The sequence below is a fragment of the Atractosteus spatula genome, chromosome 5 (genome assembly GCF_055471065.1).
Source record: "Atractosteus spatula isolate fAtrSpa1 chromosome 5, fAtrSpa1.hap1, whole genome shotgun sequence".
In the NCBI taxonomy this organism is placed as follows: domain Eukaryota; kingdom Metazoa; phylum Chordata; class Actinopteri; order Semionotiformes; family Lepisosteidae; genus Atractosteus; species Atractosteus spatula.
This window is the reverse complement of record NC_142710.1, coordinates 57,275,487-57,299,621: the sequence shown is the minus strand read 5'-3', so window position 1 is coordinate 57,299,621 and position 24,135 is coordinate 57,275,487.

Sequence of the window (24,135 nt, the reverse complement as noted above, 5' to 3'; positions counted from 1 at the left end):
AATGCATTGTGATTCTATATAGTAACACAGTAAAAAGTGAAAAAGTCCAAGGGGGGTGAATACGTTTGATAGCCACTGTACAGTAGCTTACTAGGATACTGGTAAAATATTCAACAGCAGGTAGCTGAAATAGCCATTGCTTGTTTTAGTGACATGAAACTAATGAACCTTTTTTGCTGGCTCAGAAATTTACATTTGCATTTATGGTTTGTTTTTAGGGCCACTATCACTGCAATAAGCATCAAATTCACACCAACACACAGAGCGGGATTAGTGAAGCACATAGGTACTGTAGGTAATAATGACATCTGACAGACTCCTGAATTACAAGCTTAAAGGGGAAAAATGATGTACCATTTTATTGCATCAGCAACGTGTCTTACTTCTCATTTGCATTCAGCCCCCATTAAGAGGGGAGAAACACACGAGTTGTAGTCTAAAGCAGGAATAAACTGCATTTGTCAATGAGAAAATCAAAGCAAATAAAGTGTGTAGTTAAATAATGCAAAACCTTATGGCTTCTCTCATGCGCTTCACATTCAGTTTTTAGACATCCCTAATATGAGAAACCAGAGATTCCCTAATGAGAGCTTGTGTGTATATTTATATGGAAATTTATGGAAGCTGTTCAGGGATTGCTAATGAGGTATTTGCAATATTCCCAGGCATAGCAGCATTCAGCTTACTAATAGGAGATTTCCAATGTGCTTAAGGACAGCTTATGACTTGCTTAACAAAAGCTGGCTTCTTTGCCTTGGCTTACTGTATATTGCTTACATCAAATACAAAAAATACCTTTCTACGTGTACGTTTCATATTGCATTTGTGGAATTGGGTATTTAAAATGACTGAAAGATGGAGACTTTGAAGGAGAATTTTAAGACTTGAGAGGAAATATGCTGGGAAGAGATGAGACACACTACTTCTGTTTGCCATTACTCTAAGGATCAACAAAAATGGTTACTTTATTTGAATCTGGCAACATGTACAGTAGCTTACAAGACTTAAAACTGTTACAGATTCTCTTCAGTTTACATATAGGGCCAGCAGTTCAATGAATCATGCCATTAACATAGGACTTCACTAATTTTTACAACTTTTTACAATTTTTCTAGAATCCTCTGATTGATATGCAAAGATTCTTGTAGTAAATTTAAAGTTCTGCCTTGAATATTATCACTGCAAAACACCTTCACAATAAATGGTTACATTTGCATGTTCCAAATGGCACAGTCTGTCTGCCAATGCATTATCAACTTTCTCACGGATAGAAGGCAACAGGTTTAATTCATCCAGTTCTTCTTTACTGTACTAGACTGCCTGTTTGTGACTACTATTGTAGTCGAGGATGTGTGCTTTTCCCTTTCTTGTATTCCTTGTACACCAACAACTGTATTTCCCGCAACTCTTCTAATTAAGTTTGCAGATGTAGGTCACATTACTAATTATGATGAGACCACGTACTGCACAGAAGGGAGGTGAGTCGGTTGGTGTCATGGTGTACTAATAACCATCTGGAGCTTAACACACTTGAAACCATGAAAACGATGGCTAATTTCTGGAACCATTCTCCAAAATCCCTGTCCCTGATAATCAATGATGTGGCTGCGAGTGCGGTGCAGCCATTTATTTTTGGGAATTATGATCTCTAATACCCTTAAAGGGGACATGAATATCACCAGTATCACAAAGAAAACACAACAGAGAATGTACATTTTTGCACCAACTGATAAACATTGGTGTCTCTCAACCAATTCTGATACAGTTTTACAGAGCCATTATTGAGAGCATACTAACTGCCTCTGTAACTGTTTGCTTTGTCAACATGCCTGCCCACTTAAAAAGCAAACTGCAGTGTGTTGTTTGCTCTGTGGAGAGGGTCTTTGGCTGACATCTGCCCTCCATATGTACAATTCCTGAGCAAATAAGTGGGCAGAAAAAATTGCTGATGACCCCTCCCACCCAGGTTTTCACCTGTTTCATAAACTTCCCTCAGGAAGACGCTACCAGTCTATTACAACTTGAACCAACTAGTAGTAAAACATCTTCTTCCCTAGGGCTGTCATTTTGTTTAACTAGAATTCCTACTTATACAGCATGTGTCTTCATGATGTCTATTTGTTTTGTTTGTGTGTTGTACAGTATACTGTACAGTATGTGCAATTTTGTTGCAGCACCAAGTATAACTGAGTAAACACCTTGTACAAGAAATGTACTTGGCGAGTTATAGTGATCCTGATTCCGATTCAGATTCTGAAACGGTCAATCAAAGGAACAAGTAATAGGTTTATTCCATGCTGAAAAGAGAAACACAACATTTCGGTTATTCTCTCTTCTCTTTTCAGCATGGAATAAACCTATTACTTGTTCCTTTGCAGACTACACAGGCTGACACAGCTACCCACCTGAACTACTGTACTGGTATATCAAAGCCATATACAATAATTTTAGCTGCTTATAGTTTTCAGGCCTAATTAAATAATGTAAAATGTCTCTTAAAGTTTCAAAGGTGAGATATTATTTTACGAAAAATAAAACTGAAATTCTAGATATTTAGCACACCCTCTTTTTAACTTCTGTGAGGATTATGCAGCTTTATTTAATACATAACTCTTCTCATCTGAGACAAATTAAGACAGTCCCATTATAGTCACATTATTGTTAATTATGTTTTGATTGTGCTGTAAAAATAAATCAATAAAACTTGAATAAATTAAACAGTTGTTGACAGACAAGTTTCATATTCTTTTCAGTTTTTAAAAGTGTTTTATGTTAATTTATATTTAGAAATAAATGACAGATTTAGTAAAGAGAGAATATATACCCTTTTATTTTTTTTGAAGAACTGCTTTATTAATTTATTACTTCTATACCAATAAGTAACATCATGAAAAAAAAATACTTATGCGTAAAATACTGTAACTCCTGTCTGTTAAACTGTGAACTCACAAAAGACAGAGCAACTTCCAAAAGTCTCTGAACTTCAAATTGCTCTCTGGCAATAACTGTACATTGCTCAAAACAGTCACACATTTTTCTTCCCCATAGAAAGTGTTAATTTCTAAAATCTACAGTACTTGTTTTGTGATTCTGTTAAGATTTTTTACACCCATGAATATTGCTTTTCTTCATCAAAGAGGACTTTACAGATATACCAATCTAGTATCCCAAGCTGTTTTGTCAGAAAACAGTATCAATGATACTGTATACACCAGGAGTACTACCAGACCACACACCTGCTGGTTTTCATTCCAGCCCTGTTTAAATATCTAATCAAAGCCTTATTTGAACTAACGAGTTAATCTGATTGGAATATTTGCATTTGGGATTTAATTTTACTTATGAAATGCAATCATTGAAGTGTGATGTCAAACACATTTAAGAGTTGAAAACAATTCATATTAATTCTATTATTAAGTCAGTTCATAATTCAGTTCTGTAACTGTGAGCTTGGCTGGAAAAAAAATCAGGTGCGTGGATCTACAGGACCAAGGTTGGTAACACCTGATACTGTATACAGTCAAAACGCAACAGGTTTTGCAACACTAGCTTACTGGATAGCTCATTGGGAGCCGACTCTATGTAATGTTCAAGCTTGTGATTTCAAAATAAAAGCAATTGCTAAAATCACCAGTTGCATCGAAAACAAGTTAACCAAGAATGTCTATAAACAACCATTCATGAAGAGATGATAACCAGAAGAAGTACAATAAATAAACATATGACCATGACCCACTTAAGGAATTAACTAATTAATACCCTCCGTATGATTGAAGGTGTGAGCAGGGTTACACAGAAAATGAGACTTCTGTTTCTACAATTAGCAGAATTGTCAAGATAAACAAGGAAACCAATCCAGGGTCACCAATCATGTCCAAAACTATTCTGACCCACAGGATCATTTTCAAACTTCTGCAGCCGCAATATGCAAAATTCCAAGAAAAAAGAATCAGCAGAATGACTATAGTTCACCATCTGTCCTGAAAATAGTTTATTTGTAGAGTAAAGGATGGTAGGGAGTTAGGGAAGCTGCACAAGGCTAACTGCCTTCTTGTAGGGGCCAGGGAACATCCAGGCTAGCAATAATGAGGGCGGTGGAGTGCTTTAATCTACTTCTGAATGCCATTACACTCTTGGCAGATCTGATGAAAGACAAGATGCACCGAGATGTTATGGTGAGTGTTCTGCAACTGCTGTGTCGTTCAAAGCAATTGGTGGGCTGATGGAAGTGTGATACGAGGAGGAATCCTTTTTTTTTAATAAGGGGTTATGTTTTATTTCTAAACCGTCAGGCTCTCAATTGTCCTTGATGGTGAGCTTGAATCTCTTTGATGGATTCCTTGAGATGTGGCTGATATGCTAGGACATCTCTCCAGCTCCCACAAGCTGGATCTTTGAGTTCTTTCCTCACATAACATCAGGCCTGAACAGAAGGCACTGTATTTAAAATTAATTGCATTCTCCCTGCACTGGGTCCTCTGTGATGCCATATTGTATAATGTTGTATAATGCATTTTCATGTTTCTTGTTAAGTGCCTCGGTTGCAGAATTTTTAATTTTCACAATGGGACAAAATCAAAAGAATCACTTTTTTAAGACCACTCGTTATTTATTCTTGCTCTTGTTTACAGAATATTAGTTCCAAAGTATTTCCTCACAGATACTATACACTAGAAGGAAGACTTGAATTTAAAAATGCACTGTTTTAATGTTTCCTCAAGACTAGTTAATCTACTCATTTTTACATACAGTATACAGTAGGCCTATTTGAGAAATGTTATGAAATACTTTACATTCAACAGAAGAAGGTTTTTGTACAAACAAAATTCTTTTGCATTTAGTAATGCTATGAACCATTTCATGTTCAGGTGTTTTATACAGTAGTTTTATGCTGTTTTTCTGTATTCTCAAATATACTTAATTACCTCCTGACAAATGGTAAATACATTATGCACATTTCAAACAGCTTTACATTGCTGTGTTTAGTTTAGAGTTTAAGTGAGGTCATATTCACTTTTTCCATGGGAGATTTATATTAAAAAATTATAGCACAAAGACTTTTTGAAATCAAGAGCAAGGAACATAACAGAAGGACAAGCTTTAATCAGTGTACAATACATCTACTGTGTTACAATAGTAATTAATTGTCTGTGCTTATCATGGCCTTTTCTGTTAATCACATCCCAGGCAGACAGTTAATTGGAAAAGGCAATTAGGATTTGTATTCCTTAAATAATAGATTACGTTCTCTTCAAACAAATATCATTGTGTAGGCTGAAGTCTGTTCATTTTCACTCTTAGAATGAAACACATTTGACATTTTTAAAATCTGCATATCTCAAAATGTATTATTTTTAATGTTGTACAGTTACATTTTATAAAATTGAACTATCTTTTTAAGAGCATGATGTTATCCCCACACATAGGAGAATGCATTGACTTATTGAAAATTTACATAAAAAGCATTTCACTTGAAAGCATGCCAGGTGTAAATTGTTTTGTTCCACCCTGGCGATAGCAGCTTTTGCAATGCTTTTTCCTAGGCAGCCACATATGTTGATTTTTTGTTGAAGTTTAACTTAATGTTTTACAGTGTGCTACAAAGCTATTACGGTTCACTGTGGTTTAAAATTCTTTCTTGTAGGTGCTTCTTGTGCAATACTAGTCTTAATCTTTACAAAAGGATACAAACTTGAAAATGCCATTCTTTAGATATCCTAGTTTTAGAATTGTCTGCTGCCGTTCAGTTACAAGATAATTATATGGATTTTTTTTTTAAAAAGTGCAGGAGACATGGCAGAAGTCAAAGTCTCCCTCAGCCAAGTGTATTAATACAAATTCTGCCCAACCCTACAATGAACATTCCTAAGCACATTCTCTTACCCAGTGATAATATTCCTTGTGATCTATTATTAATTCTATTTGAACCCTTTGCACTGGACCCAGATCAATGCATTGTATTGAAATAGCTCTTAGGGTTTACTAATAATTTACACCCTCATGGTTTTTTTTGTTGTTTGTGACTTCCTGGATCTCAGTGCTGTCTTTGAATAATGTTGATCATTTGCTAAAATAATCTATTGGCATTAAAGGAAACTGCATGATTATGATTTTATTCCTATGTAAGAGATTGAGACAGTTGGGAAAACAATTCACTCAAGACTGGACACCTTGTCCTCAGATCTGGACACATCTGGCCTCCCACAGGGCACTGTTCTTAGTCTGATTGTTTTTAGTATCTATACCATTTTCATGGGTCAGATTCTTTGCAGATATGGTATCAGGTTTCAACTATAGGCTGATGGTGTTCATATTTCTGTGCACCTGAAACCTGTTAAAACTGTAGTTTGAAAACCTGTAAAATCTCTAGTTTGTCTATTGATGGCATTGCAGTCAGACCAAATTCTCAGTTCAGGAATCTCTGCTTTCTTTGTTTGTAATGTTGTGAAAGTGTATTTTTCATCCCTATAACAGTGCTTGTATCTACTCATGTCTTTCCAATATGATGCAGAGAAGAGAGATGTATGCATGTCTTTTATTGCATTTTTCAGGTTTGATTATTGTTATGCAGGCCTTGTTGGTGTGTGTCACTGGTGTGTGGGTGTGAGTGGGTATGTCACTCAGCTGTTCAGATATTAATTACAATGCATATCTCTCCTATTTTAGCTTCCTTCAACTGGCTTCCTATTGGTTTCAGAATAAAATTAAAAATATCAAACCCACACCTGAAGAAGGCCCCACAACTGAAACGTTGCGTTTTCGCTCTCCTCTTTTCAGCATGGAACAAACTTATTACTTGTTCCTTGAAAAATATTAATGCTCACCTTTAAGGACTGTGTCCATCAGTGAACTAATGTGTCTATACCGTACATCTACTGTACATGTCATTTGCACTGTTTGAACACTGGCCTTCTTTCAGTTGCTAAACCTAGGTTACAAACCATGAAATACTATGGATTTCTGTTCTCTTGCTCCAAGACCGTGGAGTAATCTCCCAGCCCACATACATTTTGGAAGCCAGTCTCAAAACGTAATCGAATACACTAGTGTTTAATTGTTTTATTGCATTAAATTGAGCATTTAATTGTTTCTGGTATTTTTTGCTTTTCCTTTGTTTTTGTAAAGCTCCTTGAGGTGTCATGAAAGATATCATATAAAGATATTATCTTGCTTGTTTTCAATATTGAGACTCAAAAAATGTGTTGCTCATGTACAGTAAAATAGGCTTTTTAGTCTTAGATTAGATTTAAATTTTTTTCTTATCCCTCTTGATTGCACCTTGAAGCAACTCTGATTACACATAATTCTTTTTAAGTGTCCATTTAACCATAGTATGACAGTGTGTTAAATGGATTGTTTTTGTTAATTTCTGCCTCATTTTCAATGCTGTCACGCAGTTACTGTATATTACAACAGACAAACCAATCTCATTATAAAGGACACATCCTTTCCTTTTCCTTCAATAATATAATTATTACACTAGAGATTTTTGTCACAAGAACTACTCAAAGGCTAATTTATATCTGAAGCTGATGCTACTAAATAACACATGCTTAATTCTTTACGGTAGGTGACTTACATATTCAGAAGATTCAAAAGTGGAAGTTACAATAATGGTAGTTGTAATATATCCTTAAAAGTCATACTGAAAGAGAGCTGTCACAGTGAGACCCTGTTGCTAACAGTCAGTAGTTTCACTGGTTAGATTGTGTATGGGTCAGAGAAGGATAAAATTGGAGGGCATGGTCTTCATTTTGATACTTACTTTTAACAAAAAAGTAGCCTACAAATTGATCAATGTTCACATTTTTCAATATATGTACCTTAAAATATCTCCTTTTTCAACTCTGCTAAGCAATGCTGTGTTGATTGCCTTCTGAGTGACCAGTCAGCTGCTTGCCCCCCCAGATCTAGCAAATACCTCAGTCGGTCAATCTAAAGGGAGCTAGCACTCAGAATTATTATCTGCCTTGACTGATACAAATACTTTATAGGATGGTTCTACTTAAAAACCTAACCATGGTAAAAAAAAAAAACCTGTAATCCTCTAGAACTTTGGTTCCCTTGGTTATAAGTATTAAGTATTAAGAAAGCTCTCTTTCAATATGACTTATACAAAAAATCTATTAAAAAAATAAATCTTATATATAAAAAATACACAACCTGGTCATTAACATTTAACAGAAACAAAACAGAGAGCCAGGCAGTAGACAGTGATTACTATGCCATTGGCATCTTTCATCCCCAGGATATTTAAATGGACTTTGCAAGTGCTAAAATATAATCATACCCAATACATCGCAGCAGCCTGCCAACATGACTTTCCTCGCCACCTGCAGGATTCATACTCTGCACCATCTTAAATGAATTGTTGTACAAATCTAGATAATCTTTTTTCAGGATTGAGACAAACATTCTGTCCACGCCAGAGGGATGAACCAACAGATGGTAGCAATGGATCAACGCTATTAACTCCCAGAAGTTTAGCACTTAAAGGACACTTTTATTGTTAAAATATAAAACTAGATTATGGTAAGTCCTTTATGAACATACTGTAGGATGATAGTTACTCAGGTAAGGGGGTCTCTGCTGTGCTGTGCCCAAATATTTTCAAGGTTACTTATTCAAAGTGGAAATGAAGGTCAATTTCAGATGCATAATCCTAATAATAAAAAGCTTTCCTTCATTGATGCTTTGAGTTGCTTCTAAAAATAGAAAAGAGATTCCTTATCTCATATCACATTTTAACGAGGTTATCCTAGGTGATTTTAGACAGACAGACCATCTACAGTATGCTCTTCACCTGACACCTGAAAAAGGCTTCACAGCTGAAATGCTGCATTTTCTTTCTTCTCTTTTCAGCATGGAATAAACCTATTACTTGTTCCATATAAAGATAAGATCACTTTATCGGCCATATACAATTTCTTGTATTAGGAATTTCTCTTTTTGCATATCCCAAGTTGCTCTACATGAGACGCACAGACAAGGACACAGACACAGACTTCGGGTCACAGCGCAGGGTCAGCCATTTATACGGCGCCCCTGGGGCAGGTGTGGTAAAGGGCCTTGCTCAGGGGCCCAGTGGAATAGGATTCCTCTGCGGGCTGTGGGATCCGAACCAGCAACCTTCCAGCAACAGGCTCAGATCCTTAGCCACAGAGCCACCGCACTGCCCATATGGCAGTAAAGTCCTCTATTCCCTACTCTAAAAAAACAACAGTGATTGGTAGATGATACTGGCAGATATTACATAATTTTCAGGTCAAGTGCAATTGACCACAACCCAGCACAATTACCAACAAATTATTATAAATTTACTTGCCCAGTGCTTTCATCCAAAGCAAAATACAAAGGTTACCATTACCATAAAAATTTGCAGGAGCAAGCTCAGTAAACAGCAGCAGCAGAAGTACTGTAGTAGCAGTTTGTTTTTTGGTTTTAGGTTTTAAACAGAACAAAATTTTACATTTGTCCTCATTTGTACAACTCTGCATTTTTACTGGAGCAATCCAACATATCTTAAGATTACAACAGCTGTGCCTTTCGCCAGGATTTGAATTAATTGACCCTGGTCATAATTCACTACTCACTGCTGCATATCACAATAATAATGACACCACCACCCAGAGATTAATCGATGTAAAGAAGTTAATTAGAATGAACTGATTACCCTTCATCTGCCATGGACTGGCATCCTGTCTAGGGTTTACCCTGCTTTGAGCCCATTGCTTGCCAGGATATGCTCTGGTTCCCCAGCAACCCTGAATTGGATGAAGCAGTTATAAAATGGATGGATGAATGGATAGATAATTACCCTTCATTTCAGTTTAAACATCAGATGCTGATCAAGCCACTATTAAAATAAAGCAGGATTATGTAATCTACATTTCAACTATTCACAAAATAGTAACTACAAGAGATCGGTGACTCTATATCAAATTAAAACAAATATCTTAAGCATTTACCGTTTGATTTTGACAATTACTAGCCTCAATATTACTAAAACTCAACATATTAGTACTGTATATATTACTAAAACCAAAACATTAGGAAATATTTTTTCTTCCTATCCATATCTAAACTGAAGTTCATGGCAGTATATTAAGGAAAGAATAAAGTTACTTGTGAAACTTTGGAAGTCCTTTTTAATGGATTCTCACTATCATTACTAACACTGACTTGCAATTCAAGTTAACGTCTTACAACAGCATTACAACCCAACTACAATGTCATTGAGAAGCTACATTAATCAAATTAATTTAAAATACACAATGAAGTGAGCTTAGTTCCCTGTGTTTATTTTTTGTACTGCATTTAATTTACCTTTATCAGGGATAGCCACAATGAAAGGAGCTGGTACCTTCTACCTCACGGTTCTAAGGAGATATGAGGAGCTTTTTTCTCTACTTAAATAAGAAAAGGGTTTTTCTCATGCATTTTAAATAGTCTAAGAAACCATCCAAATGCATTTAACAGGTTTAATACAGGTTCTTCCTTATTAAACAGTAATATAAATAGAGGGGGGGGGGAGTAGTCATTTACCTTAAATAAGTTACAAAAAAAGAATTTTTGAATAAGATAAATATAAAAATAATATTCAAATAGTGGAAGAACTGAGGATGAATGTGATGGTTCTGGAAGTCTGCAACTACAGGGCTTTACTGCAAACACTCAATAAGAAACCTTTTGTTGTAGATTTTATTAGTCTGCCTGTGGTGACAATAAGAGATTCCAAGGTGACAAGAGCAGCAATAGAATTCAGGGTGACAGAACAGGATTTATAGATGTTGAAACATATGAAAGCAGCTTCAGAAAAAAGACCATTCGTCACTTCATTCTGTGATTTTGTTTCCTGAAAGTTTCTTTCACCTCGCAGCTATTGTACTTGTAGGAAAAGCTGAAATCGAGTTTCTTTTTTGTCACGAATAACTGCTGCCCCCAAAGAGAGGCTGAAAGACTAAGTGAAAGAAACAATCTATCCATCTGTGGGCTAGACGGAACCAACCTAAATACACCATCAATATGGCATAGCCTCCTGTGAAAAAGGTCATACATCAAAGAAGAATCAGACCGCGTTTAAAGAGATTGCATTAAACGATAAGAAAGAGACATGAAAGGTCACCTGAACAAATAGTGGACTTGTCCATTTCTGTCTGTCTCACACCTCCTTGCAATTAATGAAGTTACCAGCAGAAGAAATCCACTTTCATCAACGACAATAATAAAGCTCATGATGCACCATGAAATTATTTTCAGAGTGAATATAAAAGCATTGTAATACAGCAAAGCAAAATGATTTATATTTATATCCTATCTAATTATATCTGCATGCCCAATGACACTGACTGTATCAAACCAACGTTCAGTCACTTAAATTTGTTTTAATAAAAGCATTTTTATTTTTAACAAAGTCATTAATTGTTGTCAACACATTCAGGTATTTTTTTTAGATATGTCCTCCAAAATCATAAGAGTGTTTTAAACAAAACTGTCTGGGGCAGGTTATTTTTGATTGTTTTAATTTAAAATGCTTTAATTTATATTTAATCTAACAAGATGATTGGTAAAACTGGACAAAAGAGACACTGTAGTCATTAACTCAAGGCACATTTTCTCAGAGAAGCCAAAAGACTGCAAAGTAAATTCAACATTTTGCTTTCATATATTCTTTTCACTAAATATTGGTGCTCCTTTTTCTACAGGTGGACCTGCTGAAATTTTAGTTGTTTGGTTTTTGCATAACATTTAATCCTGATAGATCTGCATCTTGAGTTCAAATATAGCCTTCTAACTTCATGGATGTGTGAAGAGTAACAAATCATATCAATGATGAGAAACACCTTACAATGAGTCTAGATTTGACTGATAAATGTGCTTGATTAGTCATTTTAAGTAAATGGTTAATGTACAGTCATTGTAATTTTTTTCCAAAGTAGGCTATGTTTTAAGCTTTTTATCCAAAACACGCCCCAGTCTTTGACACAAGCTTTTGGAAAAAGGCGAAAAACTTCACATTTTAGCTTTTACTTTGTGATTGATTAAAATCAACACAGAATGCAGATGACATTCCCTCAACAAGGCATACTCTTATTAGACCCTTAATCAAAAATATACTAACGATTCTCAAAAAAAACTCTCCCACTATGCTCATTTCCTTTTGGCCAGGTCTGAAGGCTATTTTCACCTCTTCTAGATTGAATCCTACATATTGGCCAGTACTTTAATATGTCTAATAGTATTATCACTTAAAATCCTCTCTAAAGTAAAGGATGTTCACAAGACAGTACAGAATCCATACTTTTCCCAAAATGATAATTAAAGTCTAGTGATTAAAAAAGGTACAAGCATTTTACCAATTATCTTCCATTCCCCTTAATTAAAAGTGGATGTAGATTACCCTGTAGCTGTGCCTGTAACATTAAATGGGGCATTTCTCAAAAACCTCATGAACTTAGTCAATAATCCATTACACAACATGGCACATAACAGAGTATTTTTGTAAAACTGAATCCTGTACCCCAACTACATGAGAAGTATCAAATAAATGTATCAAATGAATTTGATTTGCCATTAGTTGTATGCATTTTATTTAAGTTATGTTCTGAAAAGTGGAAGACTATATTCTCAGAGTGCAGGTACACATACTGTAAAAAACAATTGCTTAAAAATTGCAATTTTTATTGTAAAATTACATAATAACCAATTGTACAAAAATATCTGTGTGTTCTTTCTGAGAATACTTATGGCATTACTTTTTTAACTGATAATATTGAAGCTCAAATTATTCTGATGGCCCTGTATTTATAAAGTGTTCACAAAACACTTAACACCGTTCAGCTGCCATTATAAAGTCTTACATTGGCAGCTTGGTTTAACATTTTCTATGGCATATACAAATGTGTTTTTTACTAACCCTTAAAAGTAATGCTTAATGTGGCTTTGACAACATTTTGAAATCAAAATAGAAGTAAAGCAAATTACTAACACAGCTCTTTTTTAGTTTTGAAATTTAAGACAGTTTATTCTTCCTTCCTTACAGCTAGAGAGGACACTTGACCTGTGATCGATTTCTGAACCAGGCTGTCACTTTCTGAAAACCACTGGAGTAAGAACTGTTAAGTGCTGTTTACCTGCTATTGAGTGACACCAGCCAGCCTCCTTTCCCAGAATAACAAATGGCTCTCCCTCCAAGTGTCAAGCCAAAGGCATGCTGAAATGCAATGTTGAAAATTCATCACTCTGCCATACTGCAAACTGCAGATTACTGGAGTCAATTACCTTTGAGAGTAAAGTCCTTGCTGATTAAGGAACAAAATGCGTTGGAAAAAAGCATGAAAAAAATATATATACCCAAACATATATAAAGATGGAGTTTCACTAAAAGTGCCCATCCAGTGAGTTTTTTTTAGGCAATCAGCTGTTTTAAATAACTGTGGAAACCGATGAACAGATACCTACTGTAGTCTTTTACTAGAACCTCTGTGACTGATTATGAAAGCTCTAACTGAATGACGAGTCTCCATTAAAGCAGACTCTCATATACTGTTGACTAAACTTTATATTGGAGATAAAACTACAAAGATACATTGAGTAAAGGCTGGTGGATTAAACTGAAACACCGAAGCATGACTGCGAAAAAGCAAATCAAAGCGCAGCTTCTGGATAATATGTTCTTGGTCATGTCAACATTCTGCACATACTGTCATCAGTCATACTGTCATACTGTCATTATCACTTTTTTTTTAAACAAGTACTTGTCTTTGCTCCACATTACACAGTATGTATGTAAAATACATGTCTGCTGAAATTGTAAAAAAAAATATTTTCTAACTGGCATTCTCAGCCATGGAAATGGAATAAGCAGAATAATATGAAAATTAACTATATTTAAATTAAATTGGAGAGTTTTCCAACAGAGGGCTGGCAGACAACTGTATGGGTTATGGTCGAAGGTGAAGAATTGACCCACATTTACATGAACCAATATGTGGCATTGCTCCAGACAATGTAAACTCCGAGTCCCAACTATTTTGTAATTAAAGATCCCATGATGTAAGAGAAGTTGTCAGACCCTTTGTCCTGGACTAATTCCATTTCAAGGTTATTTCAACAGATCTACCAAAATCCCATATTTCTATAATTGAAATTATTTCTCAAATCTCCACCTGATCTGCTGAGCAGTGAGGATACTGGAATAATACATTACCCAGTGTGGACCATACTTCAGTGATATTATTCTTCTCCTACTGGGAATAATGCTTTCCCAGTACTACCATTAAGCTATCATTTGTCACCACCCAGCAGCTCTACTAATTCCATACTTGTGAAAAAATATTAGCTGAAAATGAGAATAAAACTTAAGTTCATAATACAAATAATGATTCAACAGAGTAGACAGTGACACTACAAATTGTCACAGTGACAGTCAAGCACAGCCAACAGAGCTGGCTAATTCGCACCAGCATCCCAACAGTTAAAAAGGACCTCTGTCATTTATTTGTGGTTTTCAACTTCTTTTTAAAAATTAAAAGTTTAGTAATTACCAAATACACTAGAAAGGGCCAAATGATGTCCTCTCATTGTTTTTAACAATTTAGGAGGGCAAATAAACTTCAAATTAATTCTTGCACTGTATACTATACAGTATAAGCATCAACACCACTAATCTTTTGAAATAATAACAGATCTTTAAAACATATGGCATTTATTCACTTAAAAACAAAATCCTTAAGGCAGGTTTAAGCCAGTTTGTATTTCAACAATGTGGTGATCAAAGGTCAAAAATAGAGGTGTAATTGAGAAACATTCTGGTTTAAAGGTTATACCTACCTGAGAGGATGACGATTTTCCCCTAGTTCATTAGCTAAAGCTTTGTAAACCAAAAGAACAAAGGTCACTCAATTCCACAATGTTTAAAATGCTCAGGAAAAAGTAATGTTCCAAAGTTCAATAATAACACCTACTGTACAACAAATATCTGACAACTTACAGTATCTCCAGTCTAGGATCATTTATAGCTATATTGAACTGATCAAGTATGGGCAACTTATTTACATTAAGTAAACAGTAAGCATTATTATTGCAGTAGCTGAAAATGGAACACAGACTAATCAGTGAATCAAAGCAGGTCTATGGTCTGCTTAACCTATGGCATTTAAATTTTCTTTGATTCTGGAGGCCACCAAAGACCTCTTGGTGATGTTAGACCATTTGTTACTGACGTTTGTTCTGTCCTTTTTCCTCCCTGACACAGTGTGGTTCTAATCAAGCTCAGGCGTCGTTTTACCTGACTTTTCCTTATGACTTCATTTGCATTTCTTTTTTTTTCCCAGGTAAATATTTTATTTTTATCTCATTCACCAGCAAGTTGCAGACCTTTTGCATTGAGATAACGATATTATTTAATTGGAAGAGTGGAAAATAGGCTATTATGCTGTACATGTCAATAAACAACCTGGTAAACAGAATTGGGCACTGACTCCTGACTTGCCACCTTTACACTGAATTTATATGGGGCCCTGGGCAGAGTGACTTGAGTGTTTTTAATCTAATGACTTTGCAGGTTCATTAATAAGTGAAGGCAGTGATGCAGAGTGAGTCACTGATGTGAGGGAACATTGACTACAGATTCCACAGCAGTGGAAGCCCCGAGCTTGTTCAGTGTTAATTACCTGGCCTTTCAATAAACCCTTTTTCATGGTTTTGAATCAATAACCTGGACATGGTATGTACTGAATATACAAATCAAGAAGCCTTTTTCTAATTTTGCTTTTATATCTCCAGATTTTATTTTAAGCTTCCATATTTTGTTTATATACTGTACAGTCATACAGAAACAAGTTGACAAACACCACTTCAATAATTACTATTTTATCATGAAGTAATTATTGAAGTCAATAGTTACTATAGTTATCATGAAGTTCTGCACATCAAAATCTACTCATTCACCTCCTCTGTTTTTATGGTCATGAGATTTTATGATCAGTCCCCTGCACAAATATTAAACCTGCTTTCACAGTTTTTTAAAAATATTTTAAGAATATTTCAACACAAATATTATTTAACCTACAAACTAAACTGTTCCTTTTGATAACAGTGATAAAATATATGATATGATAAAGTAAACAATTTCAGAATTACTTCCATTAAATAGTGAACAGAAGAAATGTAACATTTTTGTTTAGTGAGGGTATTGTATGTACTCTCAGCTCTTGCAAAGTTAATGTAAGTCATCAACTGCAATGGACTGAACCATTATCACAGCAGATTCAAGGTGGTTAAATGAAGTGCAAGCAAAGGTTGAAAAGGTTATTGGAAAGGCCAACAGAGAAATCGAAAAGAATATTGCAAAGTATTCTCCAAGCTGAGCAACTATTATATTTATGAAAAAAACTTTGTATACGGCTGGCTACACTAAGAAAAGCCCTCTTTCTAGGTTTCCAACCTCTGAATACCTTCTCATTCATTCTGTTCTGTTTTTGTTGATCTTTAACACCATGTTCATTAAATACAGTAGATGCTGAACCAAGGATTCACTTTTATGCCTTTAGTTGTTTGAAGAACATTTCTGTGGAGCAGTCTCGGTTCATAAAATACCAGAGAGCTACGGAGTGATTGAACTAGAAAAAGAAAAGGTGCTTGTTTGGAGTACATGTTTAGTGCTGTGACCCTGGCATTGTGAGCTCAAGCCTGTGTAATATCACTAGCCTACTAAAGTTGGGATTCCCCAGTGCACAACTGGAAAAGTGCTTCTAACAGGCTTGGAATTACTGTAGTTAAGGCTCTCTCAATGACGGTAACTTGCCTGGCATGAGTAACCTTAGTGAAAGACCAACCACTACTACAGTTGGGGTGAACTTCTTCTGTTGGGTGCTATGGATTGCTAAATATACCATACAGTATGATTAATTCCTCTGGGCATGAGTGTTTGAGGAGCATGATGTCATGGCCAAAGACCCAGTTCTTAATATTTAGTAATTTGCAGATGGATTGCTATGTAATGCAAAATATCTGGCAATTCCAAATCTGAAAAAAAACAAGAAAAATAATTTGTTGTAATTTACTAAATGTAATGAATTTTCACTAAAAATGAATACAAAGTATATAAGGAAATAAAAGCTATAATGCTGCCTGAATAATTATTATGGATATACTGTATATGACAAAGTGCAATGAAGATGCACATTGCATTATGATGTATTTCTTAAACTACAAAAATGTTGTTTTCCTTGAGGATAATTATATTTAAAAAAGAGAGAAGTGTGCAAATGCAAGAAAATAAAAAAGCCACCAATTTACCACCTAGACTTTTTAAATTTTCATCAGTTTTTTCTTCTATAAGCAGTCTTTGAGCTACAAGATGAATGGTGAATGGTGAGCAAGACTGATAGAATTTACACCAGCCTTCATAAGAGTGCTATGAAGCATCTTTAATATTTTAATAACCTTTTTCCAAGTTACACTTATATGGTACATTAGGGGGCAATGAATATTGCATCACCTTTCGTGTTCCAAAGCAGTATCATGTTTGTGTTTTAAGCATTCAATTTCTATGTATTAAAGTATATGTGCAATGGGACTGTAACAAATGATGCTTCTTGTAAGACAATTGCACAATTACACTTTCTCGAACACTGGAAAATGAATTGAGTGCATTTATTTTTCTCCACCTATAACTTTTCTGTAAATCTCCAAGCTGTACAGTTTAAATGAGAGTTCAAAGATTTAGGCAGTAATTTTTTTTATGTACCGCTGTTCTATAGTATGTCATATGGGAATAAAGAAAGTGTGAGATATTGCACAATCATAAGGGAAGTGTGGTAATAAGAAAAATTCAGGACTGTTATGAGAAAAACAATAATTTCAAAATGGTAATCATTTTTAAAAAAGTTTCATATGAAACGCACTTCAAGCCACTCTGTGCTATCCACTGATATTGTGTATGGGCAAGATTTTTTATTTAAAGTTTCATTAATTCAGTAGACTGCCACAGTACCAAAGCTTGTGGATACTATACTCTAAATTTTCAGTGGTTGTTCAAACAGCTTAATGTTTTTCAAAAACAGCAAGCATTTTTAACATGTATATATTATGTCCTTGAAAACCTATCGATATAGCTATTTGAAAGCCATAGAAAGTACAAAAGCAAAGCTTATACTGTACAGTATGTAGCCAACAACGTATTCTGCTCAGGCAAACTCTTTAAAGTTAAAAAATCTTGTATTAAGTGTCTTCCATTGTTGAAAAATGCTAATGAAAAATATCACTGCACATTGTTTTTATACATTTGATATAATAATAAAAAAAAATATATTTATAATGATGCTGCACTGACTTAAGAGTGCAGCAGACGCATAACAGGAGAGCGAATCCACTTGCTGGACTCTTGGAAGTCAGCAAGCAGACTGGTAAAAGCAAAGTACTGAACTGAGAGGAATCAATGGCATCAAGGATGTTCATCTGAAAGTATAATAAGGGGCAGTCAGTGCTTTAAATAAACAATAGCAAGCCATCAAAAGACGATGCTCCTATAGCTGTTTGTTTCCAAAGACCTTGTTCACCAGCTGGTCCTCAATAAGCACGCTTAAGTGTATGAACATCACTTAAGCAAGTAAATCAGCCGTTTTAATGAAATTACAAGCGTTTATGGACAAAACAGACTAGCATGCTATATATTTAAGAGTAATTAAAACTTGCATATTTGAATGTACAGTACCAATGTGATTTGAGAGGCTGTCATTTTTAGCATGTTTTAGGTAATTCTTTTATCTCCACTCTTTGGTAAACACATACAATATACATGTATTGCTACCACCTCATGAAAGCAAAGATTCCATTGGGAATTATCAGTCAATTTCTTTAAAGTCGTAACCGCAAAACTGTGATTGTTAAGATTTTTTTTCCTGCTGTGTTTTTTTAGGAGTTAGGGTAATATCATTTGCAGTCAACCTTCTCAGTTATTTTTAAAAAAACTTTTCAAAGTACTTTTTTTTAGTAAATTTCTGTATTTCACACCTACCCTCATTCAGCTACTGTATGTTGAGTGTAAATAATTGTACATCTATAAAACAATTTTATTTTTTGTGAATTTTTATCACAGTGTCATTCCCACCCTCAGTGATTGTACATCTACTGTAAGCAAAATTAAGGCCAGTTAATTTTTGCAAGTTCTGTTAGATCAATGTTTTTTTTTAAAAAAACATGCAATATACTGATTAAAACCAAAGATTGGGTGAACCAAAACAAACTAATGCAGCCTAGACAAATTCAAATTACAGAAACATATTCTCAGTAATGAATTGAAAACTATAAAAGATAGAGATCTGAAAGCTAAAATACAAAGTCTACAGTATATTAAAATATATACAGTATATATATATACTGTGTATATATATCACTTAGTTTCTGTTTGTTGCGTGTATATTTGCCACACTTCATTCCTATCTTCAGTTTTATAATTTCAACATATTGGAAGCACTGTTACACTAACAGTTCATAGGATCTAACAAAATTAGAACCAGCTCACCATAGTAGCCAGGTTATTCAAGTGTTATAATTTTAAATGTTTTTGTTTTCTCCATCATTTAACTGTAATCTATGAACATAAACCCAGGTTTCTCTGCTGTATCCCCAGATTCATTAAATCTACTTCTGAAAGACATAACAGCCTAATCCTGAAAATACTCTTTCTGCTCAGTGTTTTTCTAACCTTATGCTTGTAATGCAAGCCATATATACCCCCTGCCTCTGACATGTCATCTTTCCTTAACCCTGTATTGTAATGATCTTTTCATCTTCCTGCTGGTACAGTGTAATCTTTCAGCTCTCCCATCTCATCCTTGGGCTATTTTCAAAAGCATTAGCAACGCCTGTCTGGCAAACAGGCACCATGAAAAGATTGTCATCTCTGGGTCCTAGAGCTTGTATGAACAGAGTTCTTGAGAGGCAGAATGAATTTATTTTTTCCTCCAACAGGCAAAGCAATTAACATAATATGATATTACTTTTTCAGCAGTTTTGAGCTTAGTCATAAAGTGTTTAGACTTCACATTTGAAATTGCCTTGATGAAGTATCACTGGTTTCTGAAGGTACAGTAAGTGAGAAGATTGCAATATCTAATGCTTACTGTTCCTAATGAACATTAAACCTCATTTCATCTCCCATAAATGCTGTTTTAATTTGTAAGTGCTAAAGCCATGCAAAATGCTACATTTGTTCTAATTCTTGCTGCTTTGCCAAAAGCCTGTGTGCTATTAAACACTTACAAAGATTGAAAACCACACTAAAACTGATATAATTCATTATAGAAAGCCCCTAACAATTCTCCACTCACCTGCTTTTTTATCTCTTGAATATCCACATTGATTATGAGTATTCACAGAGACAAACAATGAGCAATTACAGTACTTCAGGCACTGGCTTCTGATGAACATCCCCATCACATTACTACATTTTTCTAGGGACTGGACCATCTACAGGTACTTTCTGAAATGTTTGTTTTCTGAAAAACAAAGAGCTAGAAAGGGACAGTAGACATCTGAAATAGAAACAGTATTTAAAAATCCGAAGTCTGATCCCAATTGAAAAAGATAGAAACAAAAACATTACTTTTCAGGTCCACTGATTTTGACAGGCAACACTGCAATGCTATACATTTTTAAATGTTCAATTCATTCCACGGAAAATAACCTCCAACACAACAGTCATTAAGTTTCTGGTTAGCAAGAAGTAAAGAAGTAGTAAAGATTTGCAATGAATGTAGGAAAACATTGTATTGCCTACAACTTCATACAGCACTGAGTTAAGATGTGGGTTTAGTGAGAGAAGCGGGCAAGTGGCCCAGGGAGGAAGAGAAGGTATGACGAAGAGATCTAGAAAAAGATTTTAGAGGAAGGCATAGTGGGTCGCAGCAGGTGTAGGCTGTAGTAGTTCAGGTGGGTAGCTGCGTCAGCAGCTGATTTAAGATTCTGTACCAGCACTACTTTTTATACTTTCAGTTTCTAAGGTGCATAGCAAAGTGGCTTACTCCAGAACAAAGGTCTCCAAATTCATGCAGGACCTAATGTCCATTGGTTTCTGTTACACCCATCCATTTTCTAACTGCTTCATCCAATTCCATGTCATGGGGGAGCTGGAGCCTAACCCAGCAAGCAAGAGGTGCAAGGCAGGATACACCCTGGATGGGATGCCAGTCCATCACAGGGCACACACAGACACACAAACGGACATGGACATACTCATCCAGAAGCCAATTAACCTACCAGTCTGTCTTTGGACTGGGAGGAAACTGGAGCACCTGGAGGAACCATGCGAACGGAGGGAAAACATACAAGCACCACACAAATGTGAGCCCAGGGCCCCAAGGCTACGAGGCAGCAATGCCACCAAGCTGCCATCCTGTTTCTGTTACATAGTTGGTCAACTTCTAAATCACTATAAAAATGTGTTTTGTACATGACCTTTTGATAAGTGTATTCCATGTACAGTATGATTAACTAAGACCATGATTAGAATAATTAACTGTTAATTGACTGGAACTAAAACTAAATGACATTAGGCCCTTGAGGAAGACACCCGATGCAAAAGAAAAAATTGTCTTCCATTTTATTTTGTTTACTCAAAGCACCAGTAATTTTTATAAGTATATTTCTTTTCTAATGTTGATGTGCTTTCACCGCTGAAGGACATTCCTTCCGGTGTCCTGAATGTGATGAATGTCCTGTATATACTGTACAGTAAGGTAACAAATAAAAATTAACTGCCTTTCCAAAGTGTAAATCTAAAAAAAAAAGTTTCATCTGCAGATGAAACGAGATTCCTTTCCAAATGTGAAAAAAACAGTAATCTATACCTTCACTGTCATAATTATATCCTACACATAAAGAATTATCATAATTACAGAGTTGTTTGAAATGATAAGCCCCCATGCTGATTTTATTCTGATTCTTCCTCGCAAGTGATGTAATTCTTTTAAAATGGTCTCTAGGGCCATGGACTCAGATGATCAAGAAAATAACACACTTCTAGGTAATACTATTTAAATATAAGGGGGAGTTCCGTAGGGTTAAGGATATACACTTCATGTATAAAAAGCAGTCCATAGTCAAACAACGTTTCTTCTCTTATACCATCTTTTAAAGATTCTTTCTTTTTAAATTTTGACAATATAAAACAACCGTTGAACTTCTCAGAGACTCTTACTCTGCTTTCCCAAGGACCATGTAATAAACATTTAATAAGGAAATAAACAAACAGAAACATTCCAAGAGTTAACCAAATATCCTCATAAAAATGAATTTATTTTTTTCCAAGGTGGATAACTATGTTTATCATTCTAATAAGGATCATCTATAATGTAAATGGCACAAACCTATTTTTGTTATGGTCTTGAGAGAATGTCATACAATTTCCCCTGGAGAAAGCTTCAAAAGCCTGAATTCTATTATTCAGATGAAACCTTCAACCCTACTCATATAGGTCGAAATCTGAGTTGACCAAAAACATTTCGAAAAGAGATTATGGTCAAATGCAAAAAATTGAATTGGAAAAATTATGAAAATGTTACAGGAGACAGATGGCTGAATAAGACTAAACGACTAAAAAGAAATCACTATTCATTTCGATAGGGAAGGTCCTTGAAACTTTTATTGACAAAGGGATGATTGTATATCACACACTAACTCGGATACCAAACCCTTTCAATAACAACACTTCACGTAAGAGAATGTTAATACACTGTAGGCTGTCCTAGCTTGATTTGTATAAAAGAGGTTTTCCAAAGAATGATTTCTGTAGACAAGAGATTTGACACCTCCTACAGGTCACTCATGAACCTATGTGGCTTTATATGTGAAATAACACTCAGTGTTTAGTCTTTTTAACCCCATGTGCTTATGCCTATCAGAACATTTCTGCAGAAAGGGTGTTCAGAATTAGAATGTCTTGCCTTTTCTGATAGCAAGGTTTGCAGTGAAAGAGGTTTATCTTGTCTGGAAACATAATTTAAAAAAACACTGAAGGTCCTGGTGAGTATAATTGTTGTCTTATATGCATTTCCTTTTATTCTAGAATGTGCACTGTGCTTTGGATTGCAGCTTGTCACAATTTATTACACTCTGTGTTTGGATTGCAACTTGTCAAATTTTCTAACAAAATTTAGATTCTAAAAAACAACATCTCTGATAAGGAGGTACTGTATTTAGAAAATGGAAATCACTGTTGAACACTGGTATACAGTATATCAGTGAAGCAAATCTTGTACATCTTTCTTTTCAACTGTGCCCTTTTCAAAACCTTTCTTTTGCATAAGAACTGTGAAAAAGGGTAAATAAAATCTACAATGTAAATAATACACTCCATGTACAGCACATTCAAATAAGGTCTTGAGATGATGAATGTGGGCAATACACACAAACCAAATGCTTGGGGCAAGAAGTATTGGGATAAGATAAATAATCAGGCTTGACAGCAGTCTACAATTGCACCTGAAGAAACAAATGTTGCACATAGATTGTGGTCAAATCTCTTCAAACACTCACTGGGATAATAACGACCCACTGGAAAATTAGTTAGGCATGCCAAATGATCTCCTTTCATTTGCTTTGTTTAAGTTTTTAACCCCCTTAATTGAGAAGTGCATGTAGAAATATGATCACCATGGAGAGTTCTACTGCATGTCAGTGCATATGACTTATTACTGCAATGTCATGCTGGGTGGAGTGATAACTCCAGAGAGGGCACTGCAGCAGCAACAGCTTCAATATCCTATTGAATTCATATTGCTTGTCCTTTCTGACTGCTAACAACCTCTGTATTACTCTTTAGCTCCCCGGGTAACCACATAGTACTTATATCCCACCCACACAGGAGTTGCCTCTATACACTGGCTTAATGAAACCCTGAAAAAAAGTCTACAAAAAGCCTAGGCAACCCCTTTTGTCAATTATGATCACTGCAACATGCTTCACACATTCCCCAACCCTGCCATAGACGTACTTTTGCGCTTGTCAATGAAGAAGAGAAGATCAAACTCCATCGTTTTCCCACTGCTGGGCTGATGTTATATTATGTTGCTTTTAACACCTTGCAATTAATCATTTCAATGATAAAATCTGAACAAAAAGTGTGCTGAA